Below are 14,181 nucleotides of genomic sequence, written 5' to 3'. Positions count from 1 at the left end.
TTTCTCTGTGTATGTATTATTCTGTATATACTGTATATACACCGGATAGAACCAATTCTCCTGTCCTGTATACTGGGTGTAATTCTCTGTGTATGTATTATTCTGTATATACAGTATATACACTGGTTAGAACCAATTCTCCTGTCCTGTATACTGGGTGTAATTCTCTGTGTATGTATTATTCTGTATATACAGTATATACACTGGATAGAACCAATTCTCCTGTCCTGTATACTGGATGTAATTCTCTGTGTATGTATTATTCTGTATATACAGTATATACACTGGATAGAACCAATTCTCCTGTCCTGTATACTGAGTGTAATTCTCTGTGTATATATTATTCTGTATATACAGTATATACACTGGATAGAACCAATTCTCCTGTCCTGTATACTGGGCGTAATTCTTTGTGTATGTATTATTCTGTATATACAGTATATACACTGGATAGAACCAATTCTCCTGTCCTGTATACTGGGTGTAATTCCCTGTGTATGTATTATTCTGTATATACAGTATATACACTGGATAGAACCAATTCTCCTGTCCTGTATACTGGGTGTAATTCTCTGTGCATGTATTATTCTGTATATACAGTATATACACTGGATAGAACCAATTCTCCTGTCCTGTATACTGGGTGTAATTCTCTGTGTATGTATTATTCTGTATATACAGTATATATGTGGCACCCCAGGGGTCTGCTTTCCACAGTAATGTAATGTTATGTCTGAGAGCAGGTGGGAGGTCCTTTGGTCAGGGATCCTGTGCATACCACACCTCCTGCCCAGTCTTGGGAGGGAAAGGGCTTCCCCTATATAAACCCGGGGCTGAGGCAGGGTTAGTGAGTAGAAGAAGAGCAGAAGTAGAGACAGAGAAGCAGCATAGGAAGAAACAACAGGAGCTCTGTGGGAGCAGTGTTACAAAGAGTCAGGGGCTGGCAGCTGCAGAGCTCGCCCTGACTGAGGAGTATCACCGGACCCGGAGTCCGAGGCTGTGGGGACTAATCTCTACCCAGCAGCAGAAACCGACCGGCAGGGGATTGCAGGTCCTCTGGCCCAGAAACCCGAAGGCACGGTCACAAGCGTGGGACCAGCACCGCCATCGTGGAGCGGAAGCCATTAGAAGGCCCCGAGTCACCGGCCATACGGGTGAGCACCACACGGTACACTCAGGGACGTGGGCTACTTATACCCGCCTCTAGCAAGGTAGCCAGAAGAGTACAGTTAGTTGAGAAGGCCTACAACTCCACCTGGCCAGGGGAGATCCCATCTGCTCAAGGACTGACCAGGCCCCGATCGCTAGCAAGTACTCCGGGAGGGTCTATCGTTGTTACCAGTAAAGACCCTGAATTACACCGCACCGTCTCTGAGTGGTTCCTGCTACCCCTATCTTCCACGTCGGCTGCCCTGAGGCCATACCCCTCCCGTTGGGGGTTATACTATCGCGCTGCACAATTCTACACCGGCCTCAGCGGTCTGCCCTGCAGCGGCAGCTCCATAGCTGCAAATCAACGGGTGGCGTAGTCGACCCTCAAATAACATCTATCAAGACTGCCATACACTGAGCTTGACTCCCTGGGCACGGACCGGGTCCCGCCACTCGGAGACTACAACCCTCATCTGATCCGGTTCCGGGTAAGCCCCCGTGTGCGAGACGCTACGCGACACAGCAGGCCCAGGGGCGCGTCAACTTTGGCGTAGTCGGCAGGATTTCGTGCCCGCAACCACCGGGTACTGCGTGCCTGAAAAGCAAAGACTGTTCAAACTTACCAGTGGTGAAGATTCCCGCTATCCGTGGAGGTTTCCCGCCATCCGGCGCCATCTTCTACCTTCTTCCCGCCATCCGCGAAGTTTTCCCGCCATCCGGTGCCATCTTCGGCCTTCTTCCCGCCATCCGTAGAGTTTTCCCGCCATTGGACGCCATCTTGAGGACGCCGCGCGGGAAGAAGAGGGGCGTGGACTCCGAAAGCGCGCGAGAACTGAAGCCCCGCCTCACGTCCGGACGTTGCGTAAGGTCCTGGAAGGAGCCCAGCAGACGCCGACGTCACCGGAACGCGACGGAAGGTCCTCAACCCTGACGATCCACTGCGGAGCCGCGGCCTACGGAACAGGATCATCGCAAGGTAGGCCACGGTCCACTAGGGGGGAGGAAGATGTCGGATACGGAGGAGAGCTTCACCGCCTCAACCCCCGCCAGCGCCACCGGTTCTGCAGTTATGCCCTTCACCATGCCCTATATCTCGGGAGCAGCTTGGCTACCCCAGTACTCAGGGGAGTCACATACCCTGCATGACTTTAGAGAAAAGCTGGATAGCCTCTTCCAGGTATACCCCCTCACAGAAGAGCAAAAAGTGAGCATCCTGGTGGCCCAACTAACCGGGGCAGCCAAAAGGGAAGTAAAATCCTGGCCACCAGGGAGGAAGACTGTCGCAGGGATACTAACCCGGCTGAAGGACACCTTTGATACCCGCACCTCAGCCGAGATTAAGCTTAGATTCTACGGGTGCAAGCAGCGAGCGCATGAGAGTATAAGGGACTATGCACTAAACCTACAAGAGGCCCTGAGGGCCATAAAGCAGACCGACTCTGATGGGGTGGGAAACGAGGACAGGCTGTTGACCGAAAAATTTATAGAGGGACTATATTGTAATACCCACCGAACCCAGTTGCGGGCAATGGCCTTACAGGATCCCCATCTGGGCTTTGCACAGTTCAAGGACAGAGCCATCCGGGTGCTCCGAGAACCGGCACCGGGTGGCGTTGTGACCCACAGGCGCCCAGCTATCACTTACCACCAGGAGGCGGCGCCCTTGTCGGCAGGGCCTGTGGGAGCGGATGCGCAGGCTTTGGACAATGACCCGGCTCCAGACCTACACCATCAGGTCCAAGAGCTAGCTAAGAGCGTTGCTGCGCTAACCCGAACTGTGCAGTCTTTACAGGTTTCCACCCCAGGGAAGATCCAGCTGGCATCCGGACCGGAGGACATCCCGTGGCGTCGACCAAGGAGGACCCCACCGGCCAGAGGAAGACCCAGTGACCAATATAGCGAGGACGGACGACCCATCTGCCGCCGCTGCAATCAACCCGGACATATGGCAAGGTACTGTTCTTTAAACGGGCACAACCTGGGGTAGAGGGCCAACCCCCAGGAAAAAGATCACCAGGCCCATCGAACTGGCGCGACAGATATGTGGGAGGACGTCCAGTCTTGCCTGTGGTACTGGATGGCATTCCCATGAGTGCCCTACTGGACACCGGGTCACAGGTCACCACTATCCCGTACGTGCTCTTTAAGCAGTACTGGAATGACTCGGATATTACCCGCTACCCTGACGACGACTTGAGTATCATCGCCAGCAATGGCCAGCCCGTGCCACAGATCGGATTTAAAGAGGTGACCATCAAAATCGGTAGAGTCTAACTGGCCGCACAGGGACTGATCATTGTAGATATTGACAAACATGAGAGTCACCCAAAAATAACTCTAGGAACTAATGTAATTGAAAATTGTCTTGCAGAGGTGATTTTCCTTTTACAGCAGGTTGCCAAGAACGCCAGCTCCGGCGAGCAGCGGGTGCTCCAGAAAGAGATCCGGGCACTGATGCGACGGCAACAAGTGGAACTCTCCGGCGGTGAGATTGGTAGCGTAAGAATGTGTGACCCTTTTCCTATTGCCATGCCCCCAAAAAGTGAAATGATGATTTGGTGCCGGGCAGCTATTGGTCTGAGAGGTAGGGATTACCAGGCAATGGTAGAACCAGTTTACTCAGACAGTAGGCCCACCATTTTGACAGCACGGGGGGTGGTTGATGTACGCCATGGGAGGGTGCCCGTTCGCATAATAAATATCGGGGAGAGGGAAGTGTACCTGCCCCGGTATGCCACGCTAGCCAAATTATATACCGTTAACCAAAATTCTATACAATTTGTGGAACCCTTGCCTCCATCTCACCCGGAGGAAGGTAACGGCTCTAAGAAAGACATGGAGGACTGGTGTCAGCAACTACATCTGGGTACTGACTCCACTCCCTCACACCAGAAACAAGGAGTCTATCGGGTGGTTCAAGAGTATGAGAGAGTGTTTAGTAAACACCCGTTAGACTTCGGGCGAGTCAAGGGGGTAGAACACCGCATCCCCACGGGAGATCATCCTCCCATAAAAGAGAGGTATCGACCCGTACCCCCTGCACATTACCAACACGCCAAGGGGATGCTTAGAGACATGAAGGAGGCTGGGGTAATCCGGGATAGCTGTAGCCCCTGGGCAGCCCCACTAGTTTTAGTCAAAAAGAAAGACAACACCATGAGGATGTGTGTAGATTACCGGAAAATCAACCGTATCACACACAAGGATGCGTACCCCTTACCAAGGATAGAGGAGTCATTGGCTGCTTTAAGATCTGCTAACTTCTTCTCTACCTTGGATCTCACTAGCGGGTACTGGCAGGTTCCTGTAGCAGAGGCGGACCGGGAGAAGACCGCATTCACCACCCCGATGGGACTTAGCGAGTTCACCTGCATGCCGTTCGGACTCTGCAACGCCCCAGGAACCTTCCAACGATTAATGGAGTGCTGTCTGGGCCACAGAAACTTTGAGACGGTCCTGTTGTACCTGGACGATGTCATCGTATATTCCAAGACTTATGAGGACCACCTGAAACACCTGGCGGAGGTGTTCGAAGCTCTGGCGAGTTACGGCCTAAAGGTGAAACCCTCCAAGTGTCACCTCCTGAAACCAAAGGTGCAGTACCTGGGACACGTGGTGAGCGCTGACGGAGTGGCTCCCGACCCTGATAAGATCACCGCAATTAAGGGATGGCCAAGCCCCTCCAGCGTAAAAGAAGTGCGGCAGTTCCTCGGGTTGGTAGGCTACTACCGAAGGTTTATTCCCGGTTTCACCAAAAAGGCAGCGCCTATGCAGGACCTCCTGATAGGCCAGTCCCGGAAGGCCAAAAAAACAGAAGCCGCCCTTCAAATGGGAGGACCTGGAAGAAGAGTCCTTCCGCCAGCTGAAGATGGCCCTCACGGGGGATGAAATCTTGGCGTACCCGGATTATAGCCAGCCCTTCATCCTCTACACCGACGCCAGTAACATCGGGCTAGGAGCCGTACTGTCCCAGATCCAGCAGGGGAAAGAACGAGTAATCGCCTACGCCAGCCGAAAACTGCGACCCACCGAAAGGAACCCCGAGAATTATAGCTCATTTAAGCTAGAGTTCCTGGCCGTGGTATGGACAGTCACCGAGCGCTTTAAGCATTACCTTGCTTCTTCCCGGTTCACAGTGTACACGGATAACAACCCGTTGACACACCTGGACACGGCAAGACTCGGTGCCCTGGAGCAGAGGTGGATGGCCCGTCTGTCCAACTACGAGTTCACAATCAAATACCGGGCAGGACGCTCCAATACTAACGCGGACGCCCTGTCCAGGATGCCCAACCTGCCGGACGAAGGAGAAGATCCGGAGGGACTGGAAGAAATTGAACTCCCTGCGTTCCACCGTCATGGGACTATCCAGTATTCCCACCGGGTAAGGAGTAAGCAGGCTGCTACGTTGAACCCCTTACCTCACTACAACTGGGCGGAAACGCAAGACAGCGACCCTGCCGTCCGACTGGTGAAGGAGATGCTGACTCGGCCGGAGGCTCGCCTTGAACCAGACGCTCCGGAGGAAGCCAAACAACTATGGGCGGAGAAGAGTCGACTGTTCCTTTACAAGGGGAAGTTGTGCCGCAGAATGGTCAACTCCCGGACGCATGAACTACTCTGGCAAGTAGTGGTGCCACGAAGAGACGCAGCCATGGTGATGGAGGCATACCACGATGGAGCTGGACACTTCGGGTGGAAGAAGCTGGAGTTCCTGCTGCGCGAGCAGTTCCACTGGGTAGGCATGAGGGGAACCATCGAGAAGTGGTGCAGAGACTGTGGCCCGTGCAATCTGAGAAGGAAGGACCGGGCCAGCCAGAAGACTCCCCTGCAGTCCATCGTCACCCGGCAACCGTTGGAACTGGTAGCCTTGGATCATGTAAAACTGACCCCAAGCAGAAGTGGCTACGTCTACGCGTTAACCATCGTGGATCATTACTCCCGGTTCTTGGTTGTCGTCCCCGTCAAGGACTTAACGGCTCAAACAGCAGCTAGAGCCTTCCAGCAGCACTTCTGCTGTCCACACGGGTACCCGGACCAAGTGCTGACGGACCAGGGACCTGCCTTTGAAGCGGAGGTCTTCCAGGAATTCTGCAATCTGTATGGCTGCCGGAAGATAAGGACGACACCCTACCATCCGCAAACTAATGGACTTTGTGAAAAAATGAACCAGGTGGTAATGGATCTTCTAAAAACGTTGCCCCTGGAAGAACGCAGTCTGTGGCCTGAGAAGTTGCCCGATCTGGTGGACCTATACAACCACATCCCGGTAGGTTCCACCAACTGTACCCCGGCTTACCTAATGAGGGCGAGACCTGGTAAGTTACCTGTTGACCTGGAAATGGGAGTCCTGACACCTGAGGACACTTCACCAGAAGCAGACTGGGACACAGAGAGGCAGCAGCAGTACCGGAAGGTACAGGAGAGCGTGGAGCGAAGTCTCTGTCAGGCTAGGGAAAGACAAGAGAAAACTTACAACCAGTATGCTCCCGCTGTTCCCCTGGTACCCGGAGAGCAGGTCTTGAAGAGGAAAAGACGGCTCCACAAGTTGGACGACCAGTGGGAGAAGGACCCGTACACCGTACTGCCCTCAAGCCACGAGAACCCGAAGGTCTGTACCATCAGTAAAGACGGAGGGGAAACCACAGCCATTGTATCCCGGGACCACCTGAAGAAGTGTCCCGAACAACTGAGGAACCCTGAAGAGGAACAAGAAGACCATCGACCCGTAGAGGAAAGGGAAGATATGGTTACTACCGTGCTCGGGGACTTCCCTGGGTCTTGGACTCAAGTCAATGGTGCAGTTGTGGTACCCGTACTCACCTTCCTCCAACCATCATCCCAAGTACCTACGGAGCAACCGGTAGAGCTGGAAGAACAGCAGGTCCAGGAGGCAGAAGACTCTACACAAGCAGACCCGGAAAATCAACCCTCTGCTTATAGTGAGCCTGCCATACCCCTAGTGAGCCAGAGGGCCCATAGACAGCTGCCCAGTTTACCCTTGACAGCTCCTACACCCTGTAGTTCAGGGCCAGACAGTCAGCTCCGTAGGTCCACTAGGGCCACTAGAGGCCAGTTACCCGCACGTTGGAGGATCTAAATGTTTAAGCTATCTTATAATGTTTACCTGTTTATAGTTGCTTGTGTATAATTTTGTGTTTCTAGTTATTTTTAGGAGTCCTTGGTGGATTTACCGGGAATCCTTGTACAATTAGTTGGAGCGTAACCCAGGATGGACTAAAGACTGTTAAGGACTCGGGGCAGGACAGGCCCCTACCTGGTTACGTCTCCCTGTTTTGGTGAAATGGACACCTTGCTTTCCCTCAAAGACTGCACCCGGTTGCGGACACGCCGTGACCATCGTTATGTGTCTCTTTATTATAATGTTTTGGTTGTACTCTGTTATGTTTACAAAAATATGTTTAGTCCCGGAGTACTAAATTTTACTAGGGGGGAATGTGGCACCCCAGGGGTCTGGTTTCCACAGTAATGTAATGTTATGTCTGAGAGCAGGTGGGAGGTCCTTTGGTCAGGGATCCTGTGCATGCCACACCTCCTGCCCAGTCTTGGGAGGGGAAGGACTTCCCCTATATAAACCCGGGGCTGAGGCAGGGTTAGTGAGTAGAAGAAGAGCAGAAGTAGAGACAGAGAAGCAGCATAGGAAGAAACAACAGGAGCTCTGTGGGAGCAGTGTTACAAAGAGTCAGGGGCTGGCAGCTGCAGAGCTCGCCCTGACTGAGGAGTATCACCGGACCCGGAGTCCGAGGCTGTGGGGACTAATCTCTACCCAGCAGCAGAAACCGACCGGCAGGGGATTGCAGGTCCTCTGGCCCAGAAACCCGAAGGCACGGTCACAAGCGTGGGACCAGCACCGCCATCGTGGAGCGGAAGCCATTAGAAGGCCCCGAGTCACCGGCCATACGGGTGAGCACCACACGGTACACTCAGGGACGTGGGCTACTTATACCCGCCTCTAGCAAGGTAGCCAGAAGAGTACAGTTAGTTGGGAAGGCCTACAACTCCGCCTGGCCAGGGGAGATCCCATCTGCTCAAGGACTGACCAGGCCCCGATCGCTAGCAAGTACTCCGGGAGGGTCTATCGTTGTTACCAGTAAAGACCCTGAATTACACCGCACCGGCTCTGAGTGGTTCCTGCTACCCCTATCTTCCACGTCGGCTGCCCTGAGGCCATACCCCTCCCGTTGGGGGTTATACTATCGCGCTGCACAATTCTACACCGGCCTCAGCGGTCTGCCCTGCAGCGGCAGCTCCATAGCTGCAAATCAACGGGTGGCGTAGTCGACCCTCAAATAACATCTATCAAGACTGCCATACACTGAGCTTGACTCCCTGGGCACGGACCGGGTCCCGCCACTCGGAGACTACAACCCTCATCTGATCCGGTTCCGGGTAAGCCCCTGTGTGCGAGACGCTACGCGACACAGCAGGCCCAGGGGCGCGTCATATACACTGGATAGAACCAATTCTTCTGTCCTCCATACTGGATGTAATTCTCTGTGTATGTATTACTCTGTATATACAGTATATACACTGGATAGAACCAATTCACCTGTCCTGTATACTGGGTGTAATTCTCTGTGTATGTATTATTCTGTATATACAGTATATACACTGGATAGAACCAATTCTCCTGTCCTGTATACTGGGTGTAATTCTCTGTGTATGTATTATTCTGTATATACAGTATATACACTGGATAGAACCAATTCTCCTGTCCTGTATACTGGGTGTAATTCTCTGTGTATGTATTATTCTGTATATACAGTATATACACCGGATAGAACCAATTCTCCTGTCCTGTATACTGGATGGAATTCTCTGTGTATGTATTATTCTGTATATACAGAATATACACTGGATAGAACCAATTCTCCTGTCCTCCATACTGGGTGTAATTCTCTGTGTATGTATTATTCTGTATATACAATATATACACTGGACAGAACCAATTCTCCTGTCCTGTATACTGGATGTAATTCTCTGTGTATGTATTATTCTGTATATACAGTATATACACTGGATAGAACCAATTCTCCTGTCCTGTATACTGGGTGTAATTCTCTGTGTATGTATTATTCTGTATATAGAGTATATACACTGGATAGAACCAATTCTCCTGTCCTGTATACTGGGTGTAATTTCGTGTGTATGTATTATTCTGTATATATAGTATATACACTGGATAGAACCAATTCTCCTGTCCTGTATACTGGGTGTAATTCTCTGTGTATGTATTATTCTGTAAATACAGTATATACACTGGATAGAACCAATTCTCTTGTCCTGTATACTGGGTGTAATTCTCTGTGTATGTATTATTCTGTATATACAGTATATACACTGGATAGAACCAATTCTCCTGTCCTGTATACTGGGTGTAATTCTCTGTGTTTGTATTATTCTGTATATACAGTATATACACTGGATAGAACCAATTCTCCTGTCCTGTATACTGTGTGTAATTCTCTGTGTATATATTATTCTGTATATACAGTATATACACTGGATAGAACCAATTCTCCTGTCCTCCATACTGGATGTAATTCCCTGTGTATGTATTATTCTGTATATACAGTATATACACTGGATAGAACCAATTCTCCTGTCCTGTATACTGGGTGTAATTCTCTGTGTATGTATTATTCTGTATATACAGTATATACACCGGATTGAACCAATTCTCCTGTCCTGTATACTGGGTGTAATTCTCTGTGTATGTATTATTCTGTATATACAGTATATACACTGGATAGAACCAATTCTCCTGTCCTGTATACTGGGTGTAATTCCCTGTGTATGTATTATTCTGTATATACAGTATATACACTGGATAGAACCAATTCTCCTGTCCTCCATACTGGATGTAATTCCCTGTGTATGTATTATTCTGTATATACAGTATATACACTGGATAGAACCAATTCTCCTGTCCTGTATACTGGGTGTAATTCTCTGTGTATGTATTATTCTGTATATACAGTATATACACCGGACAGAACCAATTCTCCTGTCCTGTATACTGGGTGTAATTCTCTGTGTATGTATTATTCTGTATATACAGTATATACACTGGATAGAACCAATTCTCCTGTCCTCCATACTGGGTGTAATTCTCTGTGTATGTATTATTCTGTAAATACAGTATATACACTGGATAGAACCAATCCTCCTGTCCTATATACTGGGTGTAATTCTCTGTGTATGTATTATTCTGTATATACAGTATATACACTGGATAGAACCAATTCTCCTGTCCTGTATACTGAGTGTAATTCTCTGTGTATTTATTATTCTGTATATACAGTATATACACCGGATAGAACCAATTCTTCTGTCTTGTATACTGGGTGTAATTCTCTGTGTATATATTTTTCTGTATATACAGTATATACACTGGATAGAACCAATTCTCCTGTCCTGTATACTGGCTGTAATTCTCTGTGTATGTATTATTCTGTATATACAGTATATACACTGGATAGAACCAATTCTCCTGTCCTGTATACTGGGTGTAATTCCCTGTGTATGTATTATTCTGTATATACAGTATATACACTGGATAGAACCAATTCTCCTGTCCTGTATACTGGGTGTAATTCCCTGTGTATGTATTATTCTGTATATACAGTATATACACTGGATAGAACCAATTCTCCTGTCCTGTATACTGGGTGTAATTCTCTGTGTATGTATTATTCTGTATATACAGTATATACACTGGATAGAACCAATTCTCCTGTCCTGTATACTGAGTGTAATTCTCTGTATATATATTATTCTGTATATACAGTATATACACTGGATAGAACCAATTCTTCTGTCCTGTATACTGGGTGTAATTCCCTGTGTATGTATTATTCTGTATATACAGTATATACACTGGATAGAACCAATTCTCCTGTCCTGTATACTGGGTATAATTCTCTGTGTATGTATTATTCTGTATATACAGTATATACACTGGATAGAACCAATACTCCTGTCCTGTATACTGGGTGTAATTCTCTGTGTATGTATTATTCTGTAAATACAGTATATACACTGGATAGAACCAATTCTCCTGACCTGTATACTGGGTGTAATTCTCTGTGTATGTATTATTCTGTATATACAGTATATACACTGGATAGAACCAATTCTCCTGTCCTGTATACTGGGTGTAATTCTCTGTGTATGTATTATTCTGTATGTACAGTATATACACTGGATAGAACCAATTCTCCTGTCCTGTATACTGGGTGTAATTCTCTGTGTATGTATTATTCTGTATATACAGTATATACACTGGATAGAACCAATTCTCCTGTCCTGTATACTGGGTGTAATTCTCTGTGTATGTATTATTCTGTATATAGAGTATATACACTGGATAGAACCAATTCTCCTGTCCTGTATACTGGGTGTAATTTCGTGTGTATGTATTATTCTGTATATATAGTATATACACTGGATAGAACCAATTCTCCTGTCCTGTATACTGGGTGTAATTCTCTGTGTATGTATTATTCTGTAAATACAGTATATACACTGGATAGAACCAATTCTCTTGTCCTGTATACTGGGTGTAATTCTCTGTGTATGTATTATTCTGTATATACAGTATATACACTGGATAGAACCAATTCTCCTGTCCTGTATACTGGGTGTAATTCTCTGTGTTTGTATTATTCTGTATATACAGTATATACACTGGATAGAACCAATTCTCCTGTCCTGTATACTGTGTGTAATTCTCTGTGTATATATTATTCTGTATATACAGTATATACACTGGATAGAACCAATTCTCCTGTCCTCCATACTGGGTGTAATTCCCTGTGTATGTATTATTCTGTATATACAGTATATACACTGGATAGAACCAATTCTCCTGTCCTGTATACTGGGTGTAATTCTCTGTGTATGTATTATTCTGTATATACAGTATATACACCGGATTGAACCAATTCTCCTGTCCTGTATACTGGGTGTAATTCTCTGTGTATGTATTATTCTGTATATACAGTATATACACTGGATAGAACCAATTCTCCTGTCCTGTATACTGGGTGTAATTCCCTGTGTATGTATTATTCTGTATATACAGTATATACACTGGATAGAACCAATTCTCCTGTCCTCCATACTGGATGTAATTCCCTGTGTATGTATTATTCTGTATATACAGTATATACACTGGATAGAACCAATTCTCCTGTCCTGTATACTGGGTGTAATTCTCTGTGTATGTATTATTCTGTATATACAGTATATACACCGGACAGAACCAATTCTCCTGTCCTGTATACTGGGTGTAATTCTCTGTGTATGTATTATTCTGTATATACAGTATATACACTGGATAGAACCAATTCTCCTGTCCTCCATACTGGGTGTAATTCTCTGTGTATGTATTATTCTGTAAATACAGTATATACACTGGATAGAACCAATCCTCCTGTCCTATATACTGGGTGTAATTCTCTGTGTATGTATTATTCTGTATATACAGTATATACACTGGATAGAACCAATTCTCCTGTCCTGTATACTGAGTGTAATTCTCTGTGTATTTATTATTCTGTATATACAGTATATACACCGGATAGAACCAATTCTTCTGTCTTATATACTGGGTGTAATTCTCTGTGTATATATTTTTCTGTATATACAGTATATACACTGGATAGAACCAATTCTCCTGTCCTGTATACTGGCTGTAATTCTCTGTGTATGTATTATTCTGTATATACAGTATATACACTGGATAGAACCAATTCTCCTGTCCTGTATACTGGGTGTAATTCCCTGTGTATGTATTATTCTGTATATACAGTATATACACTGGATAGAACCAATTCTCCTGTCCTGTATACTGGGTGTAATTCCCTGTGTATGTATTATTCTGTATATACAGTATATACACTGGATAGAACCAATTCTCCTGTCCTGTATACTGGGTGTAATTCTCTATGTATGTATTATTCTGTATATACAGTATATACACTGGATAGAACCAATTCTCCTGTCCTGTATACTGAGTGTAATTCTCTGTATATATATTATTCTGTATATACAGTATATACACTGGATAGAACCAATTCTTCTGTCCTGTATACTGGGTGTAATTCCCTGTGTATGTATTATTCTGTATATACAGTATATACACTGGATAGAACCAATTCTCCTGTCCTGTATACTGGGTATAATTCTCTGTGTATGTATTATTCTGTATATACAGTATATACACTGGATAGAACCAATACTCCTGTCCTGTATACTGGGTGTAATTCTCTGTGTATGTATTATTCTGTAAATACAGTATATACACTGGATAGAACCAATTCTCCTGACCTGTATACTGGGTGTAATTCTCTGTGTATGTATTATTCTGTATATACAGTATATACACTGGATAGAACCAATTCTCCTGTCCTGTATACTGGGTGTAATTCTCTGTGTATGTATTATTCTGTATATACAGTATATACACTGGATAGAAACAATTCTCCTGACCTGTATACTGGGTGTAATTCTCTGTGTATGTATTATTCTGTAAATACAGTATATACACTGGATAGAACCAATTCTCCTGACCTGTATACTGGGTGTAATTCTCTGTGTATGTATTATTCTGTATATACAGTATATAGACTGGATAGAACCAATTCTCCTGTCCTGTATACTGGGTGTAATTCCCTGTGTATGTATTATTCTGTATATACCGTATATACACTGGATAGAACCAATTCTCCTGTCCTGTATAATGGGTGTAATTCTCTGTGTATGTATTATTCTGTATATACAGTATATACACTGGATAGAACCAATTCTCCTGTCCTTTATACTGGGTGTAATTCTCTGTGTATGTATAATTCTGTAAATACAGTATATACACTGGATAGAACCAATTCTCCTGTCCTCCATACTGGGTGGAATTCTCTGTGTATGTATTATTCTGTATATACAGTATATACACTGGATAGAACCAATTCTCCTGTCCTTTATACTGGGTGTAATTCTCTGTGT

Source organism: Phyllobates terribilis, unplaced genomic scaffold, assembly GCF_046119375.1.
Source record: "Phyllobates terribilis strain yellow unplaced genomic scaffold, ASM4611937v1 Scaffold_3__8_contigs__length_932513732, whole genome shotgun sequence".
Classification (NCBI taxonomy): Eukaryota; Metazoa; Chordata; class Amphibia; order Anura; family Dendrobatidae; genus Phyllobates; species Phyllobates terribilis.
This window is presented reverse-complemented; position numbering follows the sequence as displayed.